Below are 27,928 nucleotides of genomic sequence, written 5' to 3' on the forward strand. Positions count from 1 at the left end.
CCTATCAGGTAGTTCTAGTGCATTTTCTTCCAGAGGAGAGTCATCTGGTGTTTTATTTTGGACACCTACTGAAACCATCCTGTCCTGTTTTTGTAAATGTTTTGATATTGTCTGCTGTCTTCGTGGCATTCAGTGGTTATTTTTCTCGTTTATTGATGGTAGATTTGTTTGTTTCCTCCCTTTTTTTTTTTAGTTTGGCTATATCTGAGCAGGCAGACTGTGTGTTCTTTGTTGTTTGCTCATCTGTGGGCACAATACTTTTTGCCTCCTTCTCCAATTGGCAGGGTCAGTCACTCAGATATGGTACGGCAGGGCAGGTCTAGCTTAAGAGGACTTACTGTGACAGGTTGTTTGTGGCACTTACTACAGCCACCAGGGCGGGTTGGTAATCAGTGCCGGGCAGGTTCCAGAGGCTGTGCCTGTGCTGCTTGTTGGTGTTATATTGAGCACATAGTGCAGGTAGGCAGGATGTAGCAGGGAGGTTGTTATGTGTGGAGCTATGATGGATATGGGAGAGAGGAGAGAGGAACAGAAGCCAAAAACATACAAACAAACAAAAAAGAATGCTAGGGGAGCTTACCGTTGGAGTGGAAAGATGAGAGACTATGAAATGGAGAAAAACAAAAAGGGGAAGAGGAAGAAAAGAAAAGAATGAATAAATAAAAATCGGAAAGGGAAAAGAACAGCGAAGTTCCCAGGGATCCCACTGGTGCAGCTATGAGGGCTGGGGAAGTTGTTCTCAGGTGTTGCTGTACAGCCTGGCTAGAAGGCATAGAGGTATAGAATGCCAGGTATTCCTGAACAGAAAGAGAAGGACGATATAGAGAGAAGAGAAACTGAGTAATGAAGAAAGGGAAAAAGAAGGAAAAGAAAACAAAACAAATTTTAAAAAAAGAACAAGAAAAGCCCCCTGAAAAACAGGAAAAAAAAAAAAAAACAGTGAAAAAAGAAATGCCATCAGGGATCCCTCTGCACATCTGTGCTAGCTGAGGGGTAGGTTCTAAGTCACGCAGCACCGCCTGACCAGAATTTGTTCCCAACTCAAGAAAAGGAAAAGAAAACCAACAAACAATTCAAAACAAACAAACGGCCAGAAGCCCTGGGATCCCACCAGCATGGCAACCCAGACCAGGAAACAGTTCCACACTCAAACAGAGCTCTGCAGCCCCTCAGAAAGAAGCAAAGATGGTGCACGGAGCCAGGTATTTGAGTGAAAGGAGGGGAAGGTGGTGAGAGGTAAGGAAGAAATCAAAAGAAGTGGAAAAAAGAAGCCACACCAGCAGCCAACAAATGGCACTCGGAGAGCCGGCCTGTTCGGGCAGGTGGAATCTAAGCAGCCGGTGCTTCCCAGACAAGAGATTGTGACCGCAGGAAGCAGAAGAGGCCAAATGGGGGTGAAGAAGGGTGGCGCGTGGGAAAGCTTATATCACAAATTACCTGTTGTTTTGTCTCCCGCTGGAAGCTCCGTGAAGCTGCTTTCTCGTACCCCCTGTTTGCTGGTCTCCGATACGAGTCCAAGATGGCGGATCCGCACTGCGTTAGCTGATAGGGGACTTCTGCATGAATCTCTCCTTGCTCTCCGTTCTTGGTCAGTTTTCTCACTCCATTTGGTGCTTGGCTGAGTTATCTCTTCATTTATTGTTTTAGGGTTTCAGGATTGTTGTTTTCTCTGTGCAGCTTAGTTTTTTCGCATCTCTGCTGTGGAGGGACGGCGTGGTGCTTCTGCCTAGAGCGCCGTTTTGCCAGAAGTCCGCTGGAGCTTTACTTTGGAGGGCATCCTCATGCCCTTTCTTTTTGGTTTTTTCTTTTGTATTTAACACTTTAAAACCCTTCACCTGGATGCCTTCTTGCTCTCTGAACCATTTGAAATTAACTGGCAGGCATCACCACACCCCAGCCCTAGTCCTTCAGCATGCACCTCTGGAAACAAGGACGTTCTTCTACAGAACAATCACATCATGCGCACATCTAAGAAAACTAACATGCACTCAATAAGATCATTTAAGTTTTCCCAATGGATCCCCAAATGTCTTTTGTAGTCTTTTTCTTTTTTCCCTTCATCATTCCAGCACACAGTCAAGGCTCACCCGTGACACTTAGTTTTTCAGCTCTTTTGGTGTCTTTTACTCGAGAATAATCTGCTTACCGTTTTCGTCTTTCACGATATTGACATTTTTAAAAAGTCCAGGCCAGGTGTCCTATAAGAGAGCCCACATTCTGGATTTATCTGATTATTTCCTCATAGTTGGATTTTTACAGTTCATAGGTGTTGTTGGTATTTTGGACCGCTTCCCATCGGAAGGTGCATCGTCTGTGGTCCCACCATGGGTGAAGTTCAATGGTTTGATTAGGGCAGGATCAACTAGTTCCCACCATTGTAGCCACCCATTTCCCCTTGGAAACTTAATCAATAATCTGTGGGGTGATGGTTTAAGTCCATGTAACGAGCCTGTCCTCTAGTCACCTTTTACCAAACGGTTTCTGTTCACCTGAATCAATTAGTACCTTGCAGTTACAAAATGATGAGTTTCTAATTCTATTGTTTCTTCCAGGTGTATTAGCTCCCATTCTACAGAAAAGAAGCAGCTTTTCTGTCTCCTGTCCCCTCCTCCCGTCTCCTCTCCCACCCTCTCTCATCACTATTGACGCATTAACTTTTTCAGTGAGTTAATATCCATTACTGACATGATTCTTTTTGATGCTCTAATTGTCTCACACTTGCATAGTGGAGTCTCTTCCAGCTGGGCCCTGTGTCCTTTCTACGTGGCCCACTTAATTCCTGAGTTCTCCTTTGCTGTATGACCAAACAAAATGTTCCAGGTAGCCCTGGGCTTTCTAGTTGTTTCTCCGTGACTCTTAGAGAGGAAGGAAATTTGGAGCCCAGAGCTGGGCACTAGGTGTCTTCACTGCTACTGCTGAGACATTGCTTGTTAATTCTGGGCCTATTCAGTGGGCAGCGCTGGTGCCAAATTTCCCCTTAAAAACACTGGATTTATTAAAAAGAAAAAATGTGATGGTCTTGTTTCCACCCTTTGCATCTCTCTGTCTTGGAGGACTCTTCAACACTGCTATCAGGTCCCTGGGTCATGCCAGCAGTTTGTGCTTGACTGCCAACATAAAGGTCGGTGGTTAGAACCCATCCAGTGGTGCCATGGAAGAAAGGCCTGGCAGTCTACTTTCTTAAAGATTACAGCCGAGAACATGCTATGGAGCTGTTCTCCACATGGAATTGTCATGACTCAGAATTGACTTGATGGCAATGGTTGTTGTTTTTTTTTATTTTAATTTTTATCACTGCTACCTGACTTATTCATTCAAAAAAGGATTAAACATCTCCACCATGGGAGGACTTCTGCTAAGCCAAATAAAATACAAGACATGCAGATACATTCAAACTTTAGATAAACAACAAATAATTTTTTAGTAAATGTTCCAAATTTTGCAGAGAACACACTTTTACTAAAAAAGTATTCACTGGGCATCATGTATTTTTATTTGCTAAGTCTGGCAACCTTAGGATCCAAGGACCAATCAATCACCACCCCATCCTCAAGGAGCTCGCAGCCAGCGGAGACAAACTAGAAATAAATAGGGGCACAAAAGTGTTTTGGGTGCTGTGCTAAAAATAGCAGGGCACGTTGTCCAGGACATAGCAGTGGCACAGGGGAGAGGCGGGAGCTAGGAAAACTAGGTCGCATCTGTGTGAGGGTGGGCCCCGGATGATGGGTCAGCAAAGGCTGGGTTTTGAAAGCAGATTAACAATTTCCCACCAACTCCCTCCACCTCACCAAAGAAAAACAGCAGACAGGCCAATGGCAGAGACCTGCATTTGGGGGCCATGCGTGTTGTACTTAGGGCAATGCAGGGCTTTCTGGGTGGGGGAGAAGTGAGCAGAAGCCAGGACGTGTTGGGGCGGCTGTAAGCCATGGCGAGGAGTGTGGGGTTTACCCTGAAGGCCAATATACTCCAAATATTTGTTGTTGTCTATCCCATCAGCCCTGGTAACACAGTGGTTAAGAGCTTGGCTGCTAACAAAAAGGTCAGCAGTTCAAACCCACCAGCCGCTCCTTGGAAACCCTATAGGGTAGTTCTATTCTGTCCTACAGAGTCGCTATGAGTTGGAATCAACTGATGGCAACAGGAACCAGTACTATCCCAACAGCAAAGATTTTTGACCACATCCCCCAACATTTATTTGTAAATTTAATAAGTGCACAGCTATACCAATGCGCATTATACCAAAAACCAAACCAGTTCTGTCCAGTCATCTCCAACTCATGGTGACTTCTGTATTTCAGAGTAGAACTGTGCTCTGTAGGGTTTTCAATAGCTGCGACCTTTCGGAAGTAGATTGCCAGGGCTTTTTTTCTGAGGCACCCTGGGTGGATTCGAACCTCCAGCCTTTTGTTAGCAGCTGAGTTTTTAACCATGTGTGCCAGCCAGGGTCTCCTATGCACGTTATAAGCATGGACTAAATAACCTAGAAATCAATGAGACAAGAACAATTACGAGTGCAAGTTGCAACATCTTCATCCCTGGTCCCCAAAAGGTCATCTCACACCCCCCCAAGGCTTATGTTTCCCCCTCTGGAGACCACTGCCATAGGCCTTGCAGACTCTTGAAGCAGAGGAAGAACAGGATTTGATGTTCAGTTTAGAAAGTCACCCTCGAGGCGATGAGGAAGACGGCTTAGAAAGTACGTCTCGGGGATCCATAACCAGGGGTCCCAGAGAGAGAAGACTGGATGGAAAAAGAGAAACAGCGAGTTCCCAGGGACAGTCAGCATCTCAACACTCCCCAGCGTCTGCCATTTCCAACCGCTACGAACATAGCATTTTTATGAAATTCATCTCACTTTTTTAAACTAAAATAAATGTATTTCCAAAGGAAAACTTCACAATGGTAATTAACCATCACCCACCCGTTGCCGTCAAGCCAGTTCCAACTCATAGCGACCCTACAGGACAGAGTAGAACTGCCCCATAGGGTTTCCAAGGCTGTAATCTTTGTGGAAGCAGACTGCTACATCCTTCTCCCACGGAGCGGCTGGTGGCTTTGAACAGCAGACCCTTCAGCTAGCAGCCGAGCGCTTAACAACTGCACCACCAAGGCTCCTTAACCATCACAGTACCTCAATGAAAAAGTCAAACAATAACAACATACATATGGTACGATATGGCACAGATAAAAGCTGATGAAAGCAAACGACGCTTTAGTAATTATACCTTAAATCTGTGGCTTGCTCGGGGCTCAGACCATAAAGACTGCGCTCTCCTTTGTGGAAAGGGGAGGATAGCAAAGTTTGTTGTTGGAATTAGCGGCCGTGAAGTGGGCCACCGACTCACGGCGACTCCACGCACAACGGAATGGTCCTGGGCCATCCCCATGATCACTTGCACGCTGGACTGTTGTGATCTATAGGGTTTTCATTGGCTGATTTTCGGAAATAGACAGCCAGACCTTTCCTCCTAGTCTGTCTTAGTCAGGAAGCTCCGCTGAAACCTGTTCAGCATCACAGCAACAAGCGAGCCGCCACCGACTGACAGATGGCATCTGTGCAGGAGGCACGCTGGCCAGGAAGAGACACATTACAGATTTGCTGAGGGCATCCTGCCAAGCGCTTTCTCCTGCAGGGAACCCAAAGATTAAAGAAGAGCTGAAAAGACAAGTACTTCTCACTATCTGACTCACTCACTGTTAGTGTCGTGTCCCCAAACCACCTATAACCTCGCCAGTGGGGTCTCTTGGCTGGGGTCCTGGAGGCCAGAATCAGACCCGTGAACAGCATTTCCAGGGGCCACTGAGGAGCTGGTTGGCTGAAAGGCTGCTCACAAGCTCCTCCCTGGTACAGGCATCCATGGTCTCTCACCTGTCCTCTGCCAGAACCTCCCCTGGCCTCCCTACTTCCTCCTGCCTGCTGCACTGAGCTCTCCACTTGGCAGCCAGAGGGGTCTTTCACAGGAAGCTCAAAGGCTCCTTATGTTCAAGTAAAACGGTAATTCCTTCCGTGGCCTGTAAGATCTGTCCCTGCTTCCTCCTCTGAGCTCACAGCTATGGCTCTCTTTCCCTCACCCAACCAAACGGACCCTCTATTGTTTCTCCAACACCAGCACATCCTTCCCACTTCAGGGCCTTTGCGCTTGCCAGCTACCTGCCTGGCACAGGATGCCTTGATGTGTGAACAGCCTGTGGCTTCAGGCCCCCTCAGACAAGCCATTCCTCATCACCTTGTCTCCACTGCCCACAGCCCACATCTCGGTATCTCTCTTGGTCGCTGTATTTTTCTACGTTGCACTTGAAATTGTGTGACACAAAAAAAAGTGTTTGTTTTACTTTTTTGGTTTCTAATTGCTGGTCTATCCTACTGGACTGTAAGCTCCTTGATGGCAAGGATGCACTCTACTGTACCCACTGCAGGATCTAGTGCTTAGGATCATGCCTGGCACATTGTGGGTGCTCCAGGAGGAAGGGAGGGAGAGAAGAGGGAGATAGGAAGGAATAAATGTGGGGGGGGAGGTGGGAGGGAAGGAGGACAAAGGAGGGAGGAGGGAGAGAGGGAGGAAGAAAGGTGAGAGGCAGGAGGGAGGGAGAGAGAGAGAGAGAAAGAAAGAAGGAAGGAAGGAAGGGAGGGAGAGAGGGAGGAAGGGAGGAAGGGAGGGAGGAAGAAGGTAGGGAGGAAAGGAGAGAAGGAGGAAGGGACGGAGGAAGGGAGCAAAGGAAGGAGAGAAGGAGGGATGGAGGGAGGGAGTGAGGGAAGAAAGGACGAAGAAGTAAGGAAGGGAGGAAGGAAGGAAGGAAGGGAGGCAGGAAGGAAGGCAGGAAGGAAGGAAGGTGTTTTCATTCAGGCCAGATCTGATGGAGACCACCTGCCCCAGTAAATAATGACAGTTATGTAGGCTGTGTCCAGACCCGAGGGCACCAGGCATGGTCCCGGCCCTCAGGAATCTTCTTACTGTCCAGTTTGGAGACACACGTTCAGAGTGAGGAGCCTGGGCTCTGGGCACCCAGCCTTCTCCCTGGGGGTGGCTTCTCCCCCGCTCCCTGCCTCTGCCCGGCCCCCACTGTGTCTCTGCACCATGGCCTCCGACCCTGAGACACAGCCTCTCCTTGTCCCCTCCTGGGGCTCGAGAAACCTGTCCCAGACATGAAAGCTGAGCTGCTTGAACTCCAACAGGAAAGCCGTGCTCATGGGGCAGGGGGCTGTTCACAGCTTGGAGATGACCAGCCTCTGCCCAGTCCCGGCACCAACTCCAGGTGGGAGCTTTGACTTTTCAGCATTCACACTTTTTTCTGGGTTTACAATTAGAGGCGTTCTGGGAGAAGTGGGGGTGCACATGTTTTGTAACCTCTCTGAGCCTTTGTTTCCCTACCTGGAAGATGAAACTGGCAATGCTTGCTGTGGAGAATCCCTGTGAGGTGTAAAGCATAAGACACACGAAGTACAAAGCACAGAGCTGGGTGCGTGGCACGCGGGAGGGCTCAGTGAGTGTCAGTGATTACCTTGTTGTTGTTGGTACTGTTATTGTTTGACTGTTTCATTGAGGTGCTGTGATGGTTAAGAAGCCCTGGTGGTGCAGTGGTTAAGGGCTTGGCTGCTAACCAAAAGGTTAGGAATTCAAACCCACCAGCCACTCTGTAGGAGAAAGATGTGGCAGTCTGCTTCTGTAAAGGTTACAGATTTGGAAACCCTATGGGGCAGTTCTACTCTGTCCTATAGGGTCACTGTGAGTCAGAATCAACTTGATGGCAATGGACGAGTGACGGTTAATTTTATGTGTCAACTTGCCTAGGCTATGGTTCCCAGTGGTTTTGCTAAACACTCTGCTAGTTGCTGTTCCACAATGTAATGTAATGTAAATACTTTCCATAATGTAATCTAATGTAATATAATCGATTGATCAGTTAAAAAAGGAGTTTCTTTAGGGTGTGGTCTGCCTTCAGGCTATAAATAGCTCTCTTGGCAGAAATGGCGCAGGCTCTTGCTCTCCCTCCTCAACATTCTTCCTGTCCCCTGACTCACGGATCTTGGAATACAAGTCAGCAGAAGTCTCCAGCCTGTCACCCAACCCATGGATTTTGGACTTGCCAACCCCTCACAATCCTGGGGGCCAGCAGAGGTCTCCATATTGTTGCCTGACCTATGGATTATGAACTTTCTAGCCCCATAATTGTGTGAGCTAATTGTCTTAGTCATCTAGTCCTGTTCTAACAGAAGTACCACAAGTGGACGGCTTTAACAAAGAGAAGTTTATTCTCTCACAGGCCAGTAGGCTACAAGTCCAAATTCAGGGCATCAGCTCCAGGTGAATGCTCTCTCCGTCAGCTCTGGAGGAAGGTCCATGTCATCAGTCTTCCCTTGGTCTGGGAGCTTCTCTGCGCAGGAGCCTCAGGTCCAAAGGACATGCTCTGCTCCCGGCACTGCTTTCTTGGTGGTATGAGGTTCCCATGTGTCTCTGCTCGCTTCTCTCTTTTATATCTCAAAAGAGATTGCATTAAGACACTATCTAATCTTGTAAACCTCATCAGCATAACCTCATCACAGTGATAGAATTTACAACACATAAGGAGATCACATGTAACCTCATCATAGTGATAGAGTTCACAACACATAAGGAACTCACATCAGATTACACAATCATACAATACTGGGAATCATGACCCAGTCAAGTTGACAGATATTTTTGGGGGACACAATTCAATCCATAACACTAATCCTTTGAAGCAAATCTCCCTTCTCTCTCTCTCCCTATGTGTGTGTATATATATATACATCCATATATATACAGACACACATGTGTCTCATTGGTTCTGTTGCTCTAGAGAACTCTAAGACAGGTACTGTGTACATATGCTAAAGTGCATTAAGCATTGAACCTGATGGATTTTTACATATGTAGAAAGATACAGATCATTTCCAGTCAACAACCCCCACCCATGCTCACACACTGAGAGGTAATGCCTATCCTGGACCCTAGCAGCCTGGATTAATTTTGTCTCTTCTTGAACTCCATTCATGTCGATGGCATCACACAGTATGTGGGATTCGCCCACGTGGCTTTGTAGGTTTTTATTGCTGTTACGATTACTTTCCCTGCCTTGCCCTCTGCCTCCTGGCCCCAGTCTGGAGTGCCCACATGAGTGTCTGACTGCCATCAGAGAGAGTCCAGGCTCCCTACCTTGGCTCAGGTTTCATTTTTCTTTGTTAATGTCCCTTTGGGGTCCCTGGGTGGCACAAACAGCTAAGCGTTCAGCTACTAACTGAAAGATTGGTGGTTCGCATTCACCCAGAGGTGCCTCAAAAGAAAGGCCTGGTGATGTACTGAAAAATCAGCAACTGAAAACTCTGTGGAGCACAGTTCTACTCTGACACACATGGGATCACCAGGAGTTGGAGTTTACGCAACAGCAGCATTTCTTTTTAATGTCCCTTCAGTAATTTCAAGGCAGTTCTTGCAGGTATCAGTTTATATTTTCTTAGAATGACTTAAAACATGCCTTTTCAACCAGGGCTTCAAACTGGTTTGGTCTAGTTTGAACTCCTGCTGAGAATTTGCATTTCTAACAAGTTCTCTGCTGAGAATTTGCATTTCTCACAAGTTCCCAGGAAGTTATACATAAGAATCACTTGGGCATCTTGTTAAAAGGTAGATTCTGACTCAGTATATCTGGGGTGGAAATTCACCACATCTGGGGTGGAAGCCTTGTTTTCAACATACCCCAAAAGACAGCATCTCCCATGGAGTCACAAGAGTCACAGATGAGGCAATTAGCAAGTAACACCGGAAGGAGGTAATTAAGCCCTGATTGCCTGGTCCCAGGAGCCATGAAGCTCAGAGGGAAGAGAGTTCAGTGGAGCAGCGAGGGAGAACCGCTCAGAGCAGGTGAGTCTGACAGGTGATGTGACTTGGACGGGCACGGGAGGGCACAGAGGGGTGGTGGCGTGGGCAAGAGGAAGACAAGAATTAATGAGAAATAGAAATAATTTAGCAGGACAGCAAGCCCCTAGAGACGAATTCCTTCTCCAGACATCTCATTTGTCCAAAGATGAGGAAGGTCTATGGCAGAAAGGCCGGCCTCAAGAATTTCATTTCCCTGATGCTATTCAGATTCCCAGTGTGATCGATAAAAGCACAATTAGCACACCAGATGGCCTCAGATGTGTTTAACCTTCAGGCGGTGGCAACATGCATATTAAGGTCCTGCCTCCTTGATGTCCCCTCGCACATGGGTAGGATAAGTCATAGCCACATTTGACATTTGATGTTATAATTTTAACATACTTTTTAAACATTCAGATAAAGATTATTTCAATTTTTTAAAGCTGGGAGCTAGATGTAATTGCCTTGCTCTGGACTTTAGATCTAAATCATTCTGCCAACTCATCCTGTAGTTATTAAGGACTTTATCATTGGGATGTGTACAGCATACGCCGGAGGTTAGAATGCTCCAGAGGACTGGAAGGGAACTTAAAAGTTTTCCTAAGATGAGGAATTACTTTTAGTGTAGAAACCATGAAGACTTAGTTTAGTAAACCGTCAATCAATTAAGTAATCAATCAACCAAGGACTCTGTTTGGGCACCTGCTGGATGTCTAGAATATCTTGCTTCCTTGCTATCAAAAAGCTTTCTGGCTAAGTGGGATATAAACATCAAGTGGAAAATACAAGGTGTCCCAGGAAATGCTGGGCCTGCTGTAGCACAGGCTTTTGGTGTTCTGAACCATGTATCCCCAGCTCACCTCTGATTTCAGCTGCAGGTGGGAGCCGAGGGGGCGGTGTGAGGAGGCAGAGGGGATCACAAGCAAGCTTGGGCTCATGCTAACAATGGGCCACTTGACATGCATGCTGTTCTCTCTTTTCCTGCCCTGGGCCCACTGCATCCAGCCTGCAAGCACATGCAGCCTAGAAATACAGGGAATTAATGCTTCCATGGGCAAACCCCAGCCATGGGGCAGGGACAAAGCGGATCAATGCCCAGTCTCCACCTTCAGATGGACCATTGAGGGAGGCGTTCTGCGTAGTTCTCAGAGGTCCCTGTTGACTCAATTATTGCTGCTGTTAGTTGCCATTGCTTCAACTCCGACTCATGGCAACCCCATGTACAACACAACCAAATGTTGCCCAGTCCTGCACCATCTTCACCGTTGTTGATATGTGTGAGTCTACTGCTGCTGCCACTGTGTGTTTTGGGTGACTTCCTAACTAGGGGACTCATCTTCCAGCTCTATAATGGACATTATTCTGTTATGACCCATAAGGTTTTCATTGGCTAATTTTTGGACGAAGATCACCAGGGCTTTCTTCCTACTCTGTCTTAGCCAGGAAGCTCTGCTAAAACCTGGGTAACCCTGCTGCTGTTTGAAACACTGGGGGCATAACTTCCAGCATCATAGCAACACACAAGCCACCACAGTATGACAAACTGACGGACAGACAGTGGATTGCCTCAATCACTCGCCGTTATGTAGGCTTTCATCCTTGCCGTTTCCACTCTCTTGACCCACTCACTCCTGCCTCCTCTGGGACCTTCTCCCAGATAAACTCCCTGCACCCAAGTCTTACCTTAGGCTCTAGTTTTGGGCAACCCAATCTAGACACCTAGAGAAGCTGATTTCCATCTACCATTCAAGAAGGCCATCCTCATTCCTTCAGAGGCACAGCTCAGAGCTCAGTCAAGCAGTTTTCGAGGGCTGCAGATGTCAGACGAGATGGGTCAGTGGTCTGGGACCACTGACACCAGAGTCATGTAGGGAGAGGCAATTGCCTGGGCCGGGATGTTTAGAGAGGACTTGGCTGGGAGGAGGAGGATCATTTCAGGAGGGAGGACTTTGACTGACGGCACAGAGGGAGGAGTGGGTGTGGCCAGTGCACAGGACCGCGAGGAGACCACAGGGGATGGAGTGGACACCCAGTGTTGTCCAGAGTGGGAGGCGAGGTTACATGGTGACATGAGACCTGACTGCGGAGGGCTTGCTACGGGGCCCTATTTCCACACTGATAGGGGACAGCATCACCATGAGGAAAACACACACAAACACATACAAACACACCCACACACGATATGTATGTGTATGTAAGATGCACCCACACTGTGTGTGGACACAGAGGCAGATGACAAAAGAAGTTTGCTGAGGACGCAGAAAGGTGAACCAGACAGCCTTAGAGCAATAAGGAATCGTGGAGAAGAGTTGGCTAAGAAACAGCGCCACTGCCGTCACTGCCCTCCTCTGTGTGGGTAATTGGTCTGCTGAGCCCGAAAACGGCCTCCTAAGCTTTCTCATCCCCAGGCTCTTGGTAGCCACTGCCCATCAGCTAGTACTAACTGGCTTCCCAGGTCAAGTCCAACCCTCTGCCCAGGTCACTGGTGCACATTTTCCATGTGTACCACCCCAATAGGTGAAGCCTCTCTTCAAACATTTCATGACAGGAAGCTCACTTCTCCCTAAGGCAGCCCATTTTGTTGATGAGAAACTTGCGGTGTCAGAAAGTTCTTTGAGCCACCAACAGATCTAGTCATTCTTCCATATGAAGCTTTTCAGATGTTTCAAGGACAGCCCCCACTCTCATCCTCAAGCAAGTCTTCTCTTCTTCGGGGTCAAGAGTCTTGGTTCTTGCAAACTGCCTTCGAGTCTTATGAATCAGACACCCCTGAACCTCCTAGTCCCCCTTCTCTGGACATAATCTCATTCTTCAACACACTTTACCATATGCAGGTCCTAGACCCATGGACAGTCCTCAGATGACTGCTCAGGGTGCTGGGACTTTGTCCCCCATGGGATAATCCAGATACAGTCCCATCATTCACACAACCTGGGCTCCTTCAAGCTTTGAAGTACTCCTGTCTCTTGGACAACTCACACTGAGACCATAGTCCACCAGCTCCCTCAATCTTGTTCAGATAAACAAGGTTCCCCACTTTGGACTTGGACAATTGACTTCTAACCTCAGTATGTTGTATTGTATTTATGCTTTGCTGTGGTTTTTACCTGGCTTTAATTTCCCATCATCCAGTCTGCTGAGATATTTTTCAGTCTTGATCCTATCATCCAGAGAGTACTAGCTGCTCCTATAAATTTTGTGTCAATTTCAGATCGACTAAATCTTCTTTATATTAAATCACTAGTTAAAAAAAATACGTACGTTGCATAAGACGGGACCAAGAATAGAAACTCAAGCACCCTAACTTAGACTTCCTTCCAGATTAATAGTCAGTAGTCATTCAAATCTCTTTGAGAATGGTTTTTTCCACCAGCTCTGAATCCATCCAGGTCCTGCCTTCAGAAATGAAATGAGACTTTGTTGCATGATCCGGTGGAATCCAAGTATACCTGTGGAAGGGGTCCTTGACTCTGTGTCCACATGCCTGGGCTCCAGGGAATCTATGAACTCCCTCCCAAAATGATATGCAAATGTGTGTGTGTGCATGTGTGTGCATGCCTATTCATTCTTTTTTTTTTTTTTAGGATAGAGTCTATAGATTTCTTCAGGACTTCAGAAGAATTGATGACCCAAAAAACTTCAAGAGCCACTGGTGTTCTGTAGCATTTTCTTGGCACTCCAGGTCGTAACCTTTTCCAAAATGGAAACAGATCATCTTGGGGTGCCAGGGTCTGTTACTCAAGAGCGACTGCTGGCCCCTTGTGATGAAGTCTTCACTGTCCAGTTGCTCATGAGCCACTAGATGATGACAGCAGTTCTTGACGCACCAGGTCTTGGGAAGTTTCCAGGGAGACGGAGAAAAGCACATCCTTGGCAAAGCAGCAGGGGACTGAGAAAGGTGTCCTACTAGCCTCTTGAGGAGTAAATTGAGAGTTGTTCTATTTAGGTTATGAGAAGTATCTGTCTGCTAGCACGGCAATAACAGAAATACCACAAAAGGGTGGCTTTCAAGAACAGGAATATATTTCCTCACAGTTCTGGAGTCTAAAAGTCCACATCAGGGTCTTGATCATGTTGACTACTTCTGTGGGCCTCACTCCTGGTTTCGGTGTCTGCCGGAAATCCTTGGTATTCCTTTGCTTGTAGGTGGGTCCTTACACGGCGTTCATCTTCCCCTGTGTGTGTCTGTGCCTTTTCTGCTTTTTTTTTCATAAGACACCACTTAAAAGTGACTAGTTTCGGATCCACCCTACTCTGGTATGACCTCTTAACATAATCAAAGAAAACCTCCATTTGCAAACAGGGTCATATTTAGAGGTATAGGGGTTAGAACTTCAAGACATATTTTGGGAGGGACACAATTCAATCCATAACAAGAGAACTCTGTGCCTCCGTGACACAGGATGATTCTGGAAGCCTTTTCAGCTGGTCCTGAGGCAAGACAGTAACCACCTCATAGGACTTAACTCAGGTAAGTGTGCTCAGCATGGAATATGGCCCCTGCAAATAACTCAGCCATCTTGTTTTGATCCCTAAGGGGCTGACTGATGTCTTGGCCTGGGATCTGTAGTTTCTCAATTACAACTCAAATTAGTTTCAGCAAAGAAGGTAATTTGATCAGAAAGAAGCAGAGATATCTCAGAGAATTTGGGGGCTCACAGGGACAGGAACTGAGCCTTCATGACTTCTTCTCTGAAGGCCTGCTTCCTTCTACGCTGCCTCACCTGTCTCTCTCTTTCTCCAGGCCCTGGCAGAAAAGGCATCACATCACATCCCAGATTCCAGGCCACCAGCCCCAGGGTTCCAGTGTTCCAGATCCAAATTCCCAGTTTCAATTGGCCCAGCTTGTGTTAGATGTTCACCCCTGCTCCCATTGGCTGTGATGAGGGAGGTTGGGGTCATTTGGGATAACATGATTGTGGAGACTCATTCTTATGGTGGGTCAGTTTTCAAAGAAGAATGTGTAGGCTACTAAGTCACCCCAGAAAGTGTCTACTCTCATTCAGTATTGTAAAAATATCACATTTTCCCACGTTAACTTACATCAGGATGAAATATTTCTCTTCAAGTCACAAAAGAATTCTTTTGAGAGTTAGCTGGTAAGGGGTGTGTGTTGGAGATCTTGAAAAGTTCTTCAGTTTCACTGAGAAGATTAAAATTGTGAGAATAGCCAAGTAAATGTGATAAAGAAGAGTAATGTGGATGAATTAGACACACTATCTATTAAAATACATTATAAAGGTATAAAATTTATGACAGATTAATACTAATACAGTAATAGACTAGTAAACCACTCCAACTAGGGCCTGTGTTCACACACAATACAATTCACCTATTTAAAGTGTACAATTCAATGTTTTGTTTTTTTAATCATGTTCACAGAGTTGTGCAATAATCAATTTTAGAAAATTTTTATCATCTCAAAAAAACAGTCCTGAACCATTAGAAGTTAATCCCCATTCCATCCCAAACCCCCAGCCTTCGGCAACACTAATCTACTTTCTGTCTCTTAGATTTGCCTGTTCTAAAAATCCCATGAGGGCAGTGGTGGTTCAGTGGTAGAACTCTCACCTTCCATGCAGGAGACCTGGGTTCGATTCCCGGTCAATGCATCCCATGCACAGCCATCACTTGTCTGTCAGTGAGAGCTTGCATGTGGCTATGATGGTCGACAGGTTTCAGTGGAGCTTCCAGACTAAGATGGAGAGGCTGGTGATCCACTTCCGAAAATCCACCAGTGAAAATGCTATCGACCAGCATAGTGCTATCCACAAGGGATTATGGGGATAGCGCGGGACCAGGCAGCGTTTCCTTCCATTGTGCCTGAGTGGGTGGCCTGCTCCAGGCAACACCGAACATTCCATATCAATGGACTCTTACAACATGTGGTCTTTTGAGACTGGCTTGGTTCACTTAGTGTAATGTTTTCAAGGTTCATCCATATTGTAGCAGGTATCCACACTTCTTATTGCTGAATACATTGCTTAGATAGATGTACCACATTTTATTTATCCATTCATCAGTTAGTGGACATTTGGCTTACTTCCACTTTTTGACTATGATAAATAATGTTGCTATGAACATTCATGTACAGGCTGTTGTGTAGATACATGTTTTTATTTCTCTTTGGTATATACCTAGCAGTGGAGATTCTGGTATTTCTAAGCTTAACAATTGAGATACAACCAAACTGTTTTCCTAAGGAGCTGTACCATTTTATATTCCCCCCTGCAGTGTATGAGGATTCTATCCTAGTGGGTATGAAGTGGTAGCTGATTGTGATTTTGACTTACATTCTCCTGACGACTAATAACGTTGAGCATCTTTTCATGTGTTTATTGGCTATTTGTATATCTTCGGAGAAATATCCAGATCCTTTGCCCATTTTTAAATTAGGTTATTTATCTTTTCATTATTGAGTTCTAAGAGTTCTTTATATATTCTTGGTACAGGTCCCTTATCAGATACTTGATTAGCAAATTTTTCTCCCTTTCTGTGGGTTTTCTTCTCATTTTTGATGATATCATTTGTCACACAAACGTTTTTAATTTTGATGAAGTCCAATTTGTCTATTTTTCTCTTGTTGCTTATGCTTTTGTTGTCATATCTGTGAAGTCTTTGCCCAACTCCAGGTCACAAAGATTTACTTCTATGTTTTCTTCAAAGAGTTTTATACTTTTAGCTCTTATATTTAGATCTATGATCCATATTGAGTTAGTTTTTGTATATGGTATAAGGAAGCGATGTAAGGCGAATATCCAATTGTTCAAGCACCATTTGTTGAAAACGCTATTCTTTCCCCCATTGAATTGACTTGGCACCTTTGTTGAAAATAAATTTACCATAAGTGTGAGGGCTGATTTTGTTCTTTCAATTATATTGCAGTGATTTATATGGCTATTCTTATGCCAATACCACAGTCTCTTGATTATTGTAGATTTGTAGGTTTTGAAATTGGGGTATGTATCCTCCAACTCTGCTCTTCTTCTGGAAGATGGTTTTAGCTATTCTGGGTCCCTTGTATTATCATATTAATTTTAGGATTAACTTGTAAATTTCAGGGGAAAAAAAAGCCAACGGTGATTCTGACATGGGTTATACTAAATCTGTGGATCAGTTTGGAGAGTATAGCCATCTTAACAACATTAAGTCTTCCAATCAATGAACATGGGATGTTTTTCCATTTATTTAGGTGTTCTTTAATTTCTTTCAACAATGTTTTGTAGTTTTCAGAGTCCAAATCTTGTATTTATTTTGTAAATTTATTCCTAAGTATTTTGTTCTTCTTGATGCTATTATAAATGGAATTGTTTTCTTCATTTCATTTTCAGACTATCTGTTGCTGTTGTATTGAATCAGAATTGATTTTTGTATATTGATCTTGTATGCTGAAACTTTGCTGAACTTGTTTATTAGTTCTAATAGAACTAATTATATTAGTTCAAATAGAATCTATTAGTTCAAATAGAATCAATTTGGGGAGAGCACTGAGATTGAGAAGGGAGCTGTTGGCACAGATCTCTACTGCTGTGTGTGTGTGTGTGTGTGTGTATGTGTGTGTACTCCTTAGGATTTTCTATGTACAAGATCATGCCATCTGCTAATAGTGAGAGTTTTGCTTCTTCCCACAATACAGATTTAATAATAAAACAGTATATTAATAGCATCTCAATTTTATAATGATAAAATGCTAAAAGGAAATAGGCCAAAATGCCAATTTTGATTTTTATGAGTGGTGATATGATAATTTTTGGTGCTTTTAAAAATCTTTTGAAAATTTTACAAATTAACTCTACTTAAAATGCTACTTTTATAATATGCTATAAAATTATATAATTTTTGAGTCTTGTTTGAGCACTTACTATATGCTATGACATAGAAATTGTGATATAGTTCAAAGATGCAGAAGACAGGTCCTTGCACCCTTCCACCCAAGGAGACCTGGGGCATGATAACACAGAAAACATTTAGATGACAATATAAGATAAAGTTCTAGCGTGAAGAAAATTTATGCCCAAATGCTCATTTACTACCACAGTTAGCCAATGTGGGCCTCATAGAGGAGCCAAGCCCCACAGAATGGCAGCAGTAGATTAGGAAGGAGAAGAGCCAACGTAGAAGGACAGAGGTGTCCAAGCTTCTGAAAGAGGGAGGTGCAGTGAGAAGACTAGCTCAAAGCAGAGCTGATGACAGAATAGAACCAGGAAGACTGTATATACACAGTCAAGGTCAGAGGACAGTGATGCCTATGACAGGATCTTGAGTTTAAATCTGTCTCCTTGTGGTCCATAATAGGGCAAGGGGTGGGGGAGCTGATGTGAACAAAATTGCATTTGAGAAAAATATGTCAAGCACAGAATCAATTTGGGGAGAACACTGAGACTGAGAAGGGGGCTAGTGGCAGAGACCTCTACTGAGGTGGTGGCAGCAAAGGGGGAGTTCAAGAAACAGTCTGAAGTCTATCAAGGAAGATTTGTAATCAACTATGTGACCTTGAACATGTACTATTCCCTTGCTTGGCCCCAGTATCCTCCTCTGTAAAATCAAGAGTATATGCATTAGGAATGCTTTCAGCTGCAAGTGATAAAATAGTTGACAAGCATTGGCTTACGCAGTAAAGATGTGAACTACCTCCCATGACATCCTCAAAGATTCAGCCTGTCTCTATTCTGTCTGCTCTGCATCTTTGATGTGTTGGCTTGCCCCTTCAGGGCCACAAGACATGTGCTGTAGTTCTAGGAACCACATCTGTGATCAAGGCAGGAGAAAGGCAGAAGACTGGAAGACAGCACAAGCTTCATCTGAACTTTCGATTAGGAAGGTAAAGTTTCTCCAGAGTAAAAGGTGTCTCATTGGCCATGACTAAGTCACATGCCACCCCCATCCTCCACCCCAGCTAGAAAAGCATCTAGGAAAGTGGCTAACAGACTGGTCATGACTGGCATAGACCAACCATGCCCCTTTGCCGGAGGCTGAGCAAATTGCTGCTTAGAATTAAATCACAGTTCTGTGAGCTGGGAAGAAAGGAGCTGATAGGCATTAGGAAGACGATTAACCATGTCTGATCCAGGGACTTGGACAAGGCCACTCCCAGTGCTCACAGTCTAGGGGATTCTCTAATCTCCCTGCACTGCTTCCTCTTACATCCCCCAGCTACTCTGCTCAGTAGCTCCTCTCATCCACGTCCTGCCCCTGCCTCTCCCCTTCCCACCTCGCCTATGCTTTCTCTGACTCTGCCTCCCTGTTATGACTTTAAAATCAATTCAGTCAAACGGCCCTTTCATTTCATCAACATCAATCAAGCTGATTTTCATAGTGCAGCCAGTATCTTGGTTGGGCAAAAATCAACAAGTTCTTATGGGTCCACATGTAATAAGCACAGCTCGGTGTGTTCCTCTGCTTGTGGTCCTGGATCGGCCTCAGATGCTCTTTTTATTCAGTTCCTTCTTCCCCTGAATTCCTTTGAGTCCATTGGCTTTGGTCCATCAGATGTGAAGCCTTTAAGTATGAGATGCAGGAAGACAGCCTGGCCTTGCCTTTCCTTTTCCAGCAGGCATGTCCCTCAGTGTAACAGTAACCGCAGATCGATATGTCAATTCAGCTACATACCTGAGATTATTCAGCAGAGTAAGACAGAGATTACTCAAGCTGCCTAGAGACCCATGCAGTTCCTACCCAGAGCCCCAATCATTGTAACCACCAAGTAAGGGGCAGAGGCTGATGACTGTTACAAGGGGGTTGTACACGTGACCACCAACCACCCTCGTTCCAGGGTTCAGAGATACTTTGCATATTAAGGTTTCCCTCATCTGTGCCCCAGGCTGGGCTAGACCACGTCTAAGCCATCCAGGCTCCTGGAGAGAGAACTTATTACCAATCTTTCTCCGTATAATTCACTGCTCATCTCACCCACGCGTGCCCAACCCTCTCCTACTGCCACCACCTGTACCAGTCTTCCTCCACATCTCTTGCCACCAGGTCTTGTTCTTTCATCTGGCCAACTTCTTCCAGTTATGACAGACACAGAAACATAGCACTCAAGTCCTCCTTCACTGAAGGGCTCCCTGCCCAGCTGCAAGGAGTGCAGGTAGATGATAGTCTCCAGCTGTTAACTCCTTCAGGATCTGCCACAGCTTTTAGGCTGAGGTCATCATCTTTTTGAGGCAAGCCCTGGCCAATGATGGAGCAAGACCACAGTACAAGGGTATAATCTCTGCCCAATGCAGGAGTCCTCTAATGGACAATCTTTACTCAGAATGAGCAGAGACTTTGTAAGATCTGAATCAACATCTATCCACTCTTCAACACTCCTTTCTTTCATCTCCTTTCATAGGTGTTACTTTTTAATAAATCTTTTGCACTCCTAACCCCAACTCAGTGTCCGCTTCTGGAAAACCCATCCAACTCAATTCCACAGACCAGTCCCCTGTCCTATGAGTTAGGATGCTTTCTGCTGTAAGTTAACAACTGCGTCTTTAAAAGAATGGACTTATTATCGTACATAATAGGAATCCCAAAGGTAGCCAGATGCAGGCTTGGTTTAGTGGCTCAACAACATCATCAAAGACCCACATCCTTCCTACGACCTTCCCAACTTTCCACTCCTTCATCCTCAGGGTTCTGGCTGGGTCTTTAGGCTTGTTCCTTGTCCCTGAAGTTCTGGGTATCACCTGTAGACCTGGAAGGGATAACCAAAGACAAGGGGCATTTTCTCGTATGTGTCTCTTTCAACTGGTTGCTGGGAGTTCCTCTGAATACTTGCCCTCAGAGCTCACTGGTCATAATTGTATAAAATGTCCATGCTCTTGGTGTAAAGGAAGCTAGGAAGAAGACAAAAGAAGGTGGAGGGGAATGGTTGTTCAGGAACCAACCCCAACCAAGCCCACCACCCCATCCATTTATCTTAACTTGGGAATGTGGAGGTCTGTCTTCAGGTCCCTTCCGTTTTTCCTCTGTTGGAGGCTAAACACTCCTCTCTTGGATGGTGCCTACTGTCATCAAGGTGGAAGTCAGCAATTTATAGCAAGAACATAACTATGATCAATTTCTTTTGTTCAACTTCTGCTGCAACCACAGATATTCTTTCCTGGAAAGCGGGCTATGGAGAATCAAGGGGCCCTTTACTCCTGAGCATTTAGTGGGTAGCTGCGGCCTCTGTAGGCAGTCACCCCACCACAATCACCTAGCATGGGTGGTTTGGATTATTGTTATTCCACCCAAAATATTCCCTCCCCCACAACCTTCTTTCCCTTTTCAACTGAATTCTTCACATCCTTAGTGGCTCCTGCTTCCAGGAAACCTGCTTCATGCCAGCACTAACAACCACAGAACAGCTTCCCACATGACCTCTTAGTTCTTTTACAGCAAAGCATATTGATTCAAATGGTCTCTTCTCTCTACTTGTTTCACCCTCAGAATCTCACAGGTTGATGTCTGCCACCTTTGGCGGTTTCCATGCCATCTGCACTATGGCTGCCATATCTCGTAACACATGTATGACAATGAGATCTTCATATTTTTAAATGGACTTTCTATTCTTGCTCAGATAGAGGTTTATATCACTCCTCCATGGAAAACAAAAATCATTTTCCCTGAATAGAAGGTAGCCATAAAAATACACACAATGAAAATGAAGCAATGGCAGCCTGACGCTGCATGATGGGTAGTATCTGGGTAGAGCAGGGGGAAATGCCGTGAAATATGAAGACTATGGAAGGAGATCGCAGCTCCCAGACAAGGCAGTGACACTCATGAATACGGAGATGTAGAGAGATTGAGGTTCAATTATTTGGCTCAGTCAGAGGCACCTGGATCTGTATTTAGCCCAAAAGAAAGCTACTAGAAGAGAGTTTTAGATGAAATTTCAAAGGCAGTATTTTCCATGTTCCCCTCTCGTTGGTGTTTCTCTCTTCAGCGTAGGTGGGCTCTGTGGTGCCTGGACCTGGGTCTTTGAATTTCCTGGTGTTCTGGGGAGATAAGGCCGGGGATGGGATGCCTTTTTGGCACTGGCAGGAAGAAGTGCCTCTCCTGTCCACTGTGGAGCCAATTCCAGGATGCTTGGACCAAAGGTGAGAGGAAGGAAGGTAAGGCCACAGCCCGATCTTGTCCCCAGGTGCTACACCTGTGTATTTGGGTACAACTGTGAGCCCCACTGGTTTCCCTAAGAGTGAGGCAAGGGATAGCCAAGGGAGGAATGTATCAGTTTTCCCATAAAGGTAATAAAAGAGAGGAAAGGAAGCTTCTAAAGTTAGGGAAAACATGTTAAGGAGGGTTGTGTCATGCTAATAATCATGTAGAGGCCTGAAGTGAAGATGGCAATGACAAGGCAACGGGAAACATAACAAAGAGAGAGCTGCAAAACTGCCATGCTTTGCTCTCTGGAGTTGTTCAAGCAGGGTGGCTTTGAATGACCAGGAATATGGGCCAGGAAGAGAATCTACAGGAGAAGGTGCTCCCTGGGAGGCTCTCACAATTGAGGCGTGAAGAACTGAAGCAGGAAGCAATACGGGGGAAGCAGCTGGGCCTGGGAGTCATGGGGTCTTGCTTTGGACTCAGCCAGACTTCTAGCTTTGGCATTTGCTAGCTGTGTGACTTGGGAAAGTTACATAACCTCTCTAAGCCTCATCAGTAAAATGAGTCTGGTAATACCTAACTCATAGGGTTGTGGTGAGGATTAGATTTTTAAAAAGTATGTGTAAGGCCACAATAAATGGTCCTGGATAGGATGGGAGAAGATTGTAGGACAAAACTCAAAATCACAAAAAAAAAGTCAGACTTACTGGACCGGCAGAGACCTGAGGAACCCCCAAGACTATCGCCCTCAAATACCTTTTTAAACTTTGAACTGAAACTACTCTTGGAGGTCACCTTTCAACTCAATAATCGACTGACTCATACAATAAACAATATCACCCATGAGTACTGGGCTCCTTTTACATATGCATAGAAAATCACCTATTTGAGACCAAAAGGTCAACATTTATCCTTAAGCAAAGATGAGAAGGTGGCGGGGGCAGGGCAGGAAAACAAGAATTTTGGAAATGGAACAACCCGATTGGAAATAATAATACTGTTGATGCAAAATGTGGAAAATGCAACCAATGTCACTGAACAATATGTGTGGAAATGGTTGAACGGGAGACTAATTTTCTGTGTAAACTTTCACCAACAGATTTTAAAAAATTTTATAAATATCAAAATGTCAAAAATAAAATACTAAAAAATATGTTTAAATATTATAAAATATTTTTTGAAAAAGTACATGTAAAACAGCAAGTCAGGATCTGGTACAAAGTGTAAACTCGGTCACTAACAGCAATTTATTATTATTATCATTGTTCTCATTATCATCATCATCACTTGCCTTGGAGCTGTCTCAGACGGTGGGACTGGACTGGTCCCAGTAGGATGAAGAAATGTTTCTAAATCAACCAACAAAGGAACAAATAAAGAAAAGCCAAGAACAATCTGTCCTGTGACAAAGAGAAAAACAAAAACTAGGAAAAACTATCAACCTCCGCCCAAGACGGCTAAGAGGACAAAGAGGCATTTTAGAGGCACCGCCCTCAGCACCGAAGATGCTTCTTGGTTTAAAAAAAAAAAAAAAAAAAAAAAATGGAGTCTTTTAGGAGAGGTAAAGACCAGACTGGGGATTGAGTCTTAAAAACCTCCCTCCTGGCTTAAAAAAATAAATAAATGAAAGACAGAAAATTAAAGCATTTGTGCTTAGGGGGAAAAAACAGCTAGTTTTATAATCTGCCATTTGAAAAATCAAATCTATATAAAGAAAGAAAGCTGGGAGCTGAGGCAAGACTGAGGTTTCTCGGCGACAGCTTCATTTGTAAGTTCCGTGCGGCTCTTGAAGGTCACTCGTCCCAGGCCTCCATCCCATCTCACAAACAGAAGATGGATCTGCAGTCCCTTCTCTGGAGCAGGTTATACAAGGAAACAATAAATGCGAGAGGCAGCGGCACTCCTTAAGAGGTCTAAATTGAATTGCATTGACTTTTTACAAAGCCACAAATTGCTTATCTTATTCAAGTGCTGGAGTGTTTGCTTTTTGATGAGCTCCGTAGAAAGATACCTTGAAGTTCCACAGTGAAGTGAGTCGTTCAATTTGAACTGTCAGTGGTGGACTGAGGACAAAGCTGAAGGGCTCAAGCCTCCTGGGCTTCCCCTGCTTTTCCCTTTATCAAGGCCAAGGAGGGTGGGAGGGATCCAGGGACCATGGACGTGAAGGTGCTTGCAGCTGGTGTGCAGACCTGTGAACCAGGAGGCTGCTCCTCCTCCTGGCCCAGCCTCACCCTTGCTGTGCGACCTCAAGCAGGTCACTTAACCACTCATGGGTTCCTGATGCTCATCAGGAAACTAAAGAGAATGGTACTCTACAACCTATCTCACTTGTGAGGGTCAAACAAGATAACAGTCGTAAAGAAATAAAGCATTTCTCAGGTTGAAGGGGTAAAGAAAGAGGGAAGAAATGAAGGAAAAGGAAGAATAATTTCAGCCAAACAGCATGTATATCAGTACATTTGTTTATAAACAACTGTGTGTGTGTGTGTGTGTGTGTGTCAGAGAGGAGGTTCGGAAATAATACAGTCAAACTAGGTGTTGGACTAACTCGGGGTTCTCAGCGTTGGCTGCACAGAAGAATTACCTGGGAAGCTTTTTGAAGCTCAGTGGCCACCACGACCCTACCAACTAAATCAGAATCTCCGTGGGTGAGCCCACATCATCATTTTGTGCCCTGAGCTGTCAGAAAAGATGGGACTAAACTGGTCCTAGTAGCATGAATAAATGTTTCTAAATAAACCAGCAAAGAGCAAATAAAGAGAAGCCAAGAGCACATCCCCGTGATTCTAACAAGCAGACTAGGTTATGAACCACTGGGCTAACTGAATAAGGAGTAGAAAGAGGACATCGTTTGTCCCATTTGTTTAAAAAGGTTGGTGTTACTGTGTTTTGAGAAAATGGCTACCAGTTGGTGGAGGGCGTGGCCATATCAATGACAGGCACCAACCATGTGGTTCGCCATACCGCTAAAATGAGAAGATCCAGGGTGTCAAAGAGGAGCCAGAGATGGAAAGACAGCTTCCGAGAGGCTGGAGAAGGGACACTCTTGATTTGAAGTTGGAGATGTCAGGGTGTCTCGGAAGACCCCCATGGATGAGGGGAATCAGATGGCCTCTGACACACGGCACTGGCCCTCAGCTAGGGATCCCACAATTTGCGGTGGCTCCTCCAGCACCAGGGGTGAGAGGCCAGCTCTGTTCATTCCATTCTGGGTGCTTCTCCAGGAAGTTAGTGCAGATACCCCCTTCCAATTGCAAGGAGGAGTGGCCACACCCAGTGTGTGTCCAGGAGTTCTGGGCCTTAGAATCCTCAGACTCCTTCTTAGAATTCTTTAGGTAGCAAAGTTGGACGTGGAGGAAAGGGCTGTGAAGGCTCCACTGTGTGAAGGTGTTTGAACTTATATAATCTGTTTTGTTCACCAAGACAAGCACTTTAGTGGCGGAATGGACAAATCCTCACAGGACCTTACTCTTTCAGCTGACTAACAGCTCTCCTTGCCCCCTACTTTCTCTCCTCCCCTTTGAACACATACACATACCCAGATGTTAGCTTATAAAATCCAAGATGCAGACCTCCAAGGGAACTAACTGAAAAACCTTTCTTAAGGGTGTTACCTAAAAATCTGAACCTTTAATTTTTTGATTCCAGCTATTTTACTGGAAATATTTTTGCATTCAGTGTTATAAAAAATTGCTCTTTAAATAAAGAACATAGAATCTTCCAATATTTGACAGGGACAGATCTGAAAGGAGCTGGATCCCAAACCCAGAGGACAATTTCTTTGTGAAATTTTTCCTTCTCCTTGGGAAAAACAAAAAATCTTCCTGTTGGCCTTGGCTTATACCAACATATACAATATGCCAACAATAACAATTGTTACTGCAGTTCTCCATAACTCCCAAAGTGCCACAATATCATTGACCCCACAAATACATATTATTGGTCCCATTTTATAGCTGAACAAACTGAGCCTCAGCGAGGTTAAGGATCCTGCCAAAATCACACAGATGCTTTATATTTGAGCCCAAGCCTTCATGAATCCACATCATCCAAATCACATCAGTGAGGTCAGGGGTCCTGCATGGTTTCTACAGGGCTAAGGTATTGGCAGACCTGGGACATGGGTGCATGCTAGATGTTATAATGCCTTGCCCAAAGGTTCAAGGGCATTCATTCATTCAGAAGTATTTACTGAGCCTTGGTGGTTCAGCGGTAGCATTCTCTCACTTTTCATGCAGGAGGCCCAGGTTCAATTTTCAGCCAATGTGCCTTGTGCACAGCCACACAAGTGGAGGCTTGTGTGTTGCTATAATGCTGAAGAGCTTTTAGCAGAACTTCCAGAACTAAGATGGGCTAGGAATAAAGACCTGGTGATCTACTTCCAAAAATCATCCAATAAAACTCTATGGAGCACAATGGTCAATCCATAACCAATCATGGGGGTAGCACAGGACTGGACAGCATTTCTTGCTGTGGTGCACAGTGTCACCATGAGTAGGCGGTGACTTGACAGCAACTAACAAAAACAACAATATGTACAATAAATAGAGAGATCCCACTCCTGCCTCCGTGGAACTTACAGTCAGGGCAAGGCTGCCTCTGCTCCTGGGGACACAGTCACATCAACATGGACAGGAAGAGTCCAATAGCAAATGCTCAGTAGTGGGCCTAGCCCTCTGAAGATGGTCCTGGTGCCTCCCCCATCCCTCTTACTCTTCTCACCCCTAGGGTCCAAGGCTCATCTGCAAAACAGAAATGTGATTTTATAAAAATAAAACACATTGCAGAGTTCGTGAGTTCTAGTGCCTCTCTTAGGGTTGTGTGCTTGTTGTAAATGCTGAGAGACACTAAGGAAAGAATAAACTCCTAATAGTGAAATACCAGGCATTATGTGAGCAAGGAGAATTCTTTGAAGAAGATCTGCTTTGGACCATGACATTAAAACTTCTAGAGACGATGGATAGATGTTTGAACAGATGTATGGACAGAGGGATGGATGGATGGAAGGAAGGATGGATGGATAGATGGATGGATGGATGGATGGATTATAGTAAAATAACACATAGATATTCAATGGATGACAAAGAAGTGTAAGTAATCCATCAAAAGAGAACAAAAGAAGGTAGGTGGTGAATAGTATTTTGATAGATGGACAATGGTTAAATGATAGATGCATGATAGTTCAATAATATTCCATTCAGGAAAACACAGTTGCAGAAACAGAGAAGGGAAGGGAATAAAAACCAGAGAGGACTGCACCCCTTGGTGGACAGATTGATTAGTGTGTGGTATCTCACTTGAGTGACAGTGCCCTCTGGTGGACAGATTGACCGTAGCCAATTCTCTGATGTGTTAGGGAGACATTGAAAGTTGAAAACTGAGATATGGAACTTTCAAATACTAATTAAACCAGGGAGGGAGAAGGCGCTATCACAGACAGGGAAAGGAAGTGGTAAACAAAGGGTGAAGGCTCTGTCCGACTGAGAGTTTTTTGCAGAAAGTAGTGTAGGCAAAAACATGAAATTCTGGGAAGAACTGAGAAAGTTAACACCATCGAAAATTCCAATACCTCAGCAAAAAATCACAACACACAAACAAAGGAGAAATAATGACCCATCCAAATGAGCATGATGAAGCGAGTAAAAGCGCATCTGTGAAAGACCAAATAATGAAAAGAATGGAAGAATATAATACAACAACATTAAACATAATTACAGAGTTAAGGAAAAGCATAGACAAAGATCTAAAAGAAATAAGGGAAACAATGCATGAAAAAAATGAGGATCTAAAAAAGAAATAAAAAGAAACCAGACAGAAACATTTCAACTGAAAGGGACAATACCTGAAATGAGAAACACAATGGAAGGATTTAACAACAAATTTAATCAAGCAGAAGAAAGAATTGTCGAATTAGAGGATAAAATAGTCAAAATTACAGAGGCTGAAGAGCGACAAGAAGGGAGGCTCAAGGAGGTTGA

The sequence above is a fragment of the Trichechus manatus genome, unplaced genomic scaffold, assembly GCF_000243295.1.
Source record: "Trichechus manatus latirostris isolate Lorelei unplaced genomic scaffold, TriManLat1.0 scaffold00255, whole genome shotgun sequence".
Lineage (NCBI taxonomy): Eukaryota > Metazoa > Chordata > Mammalia > Sirenia > Trichechidae > Trichechus > Trichechus manatus.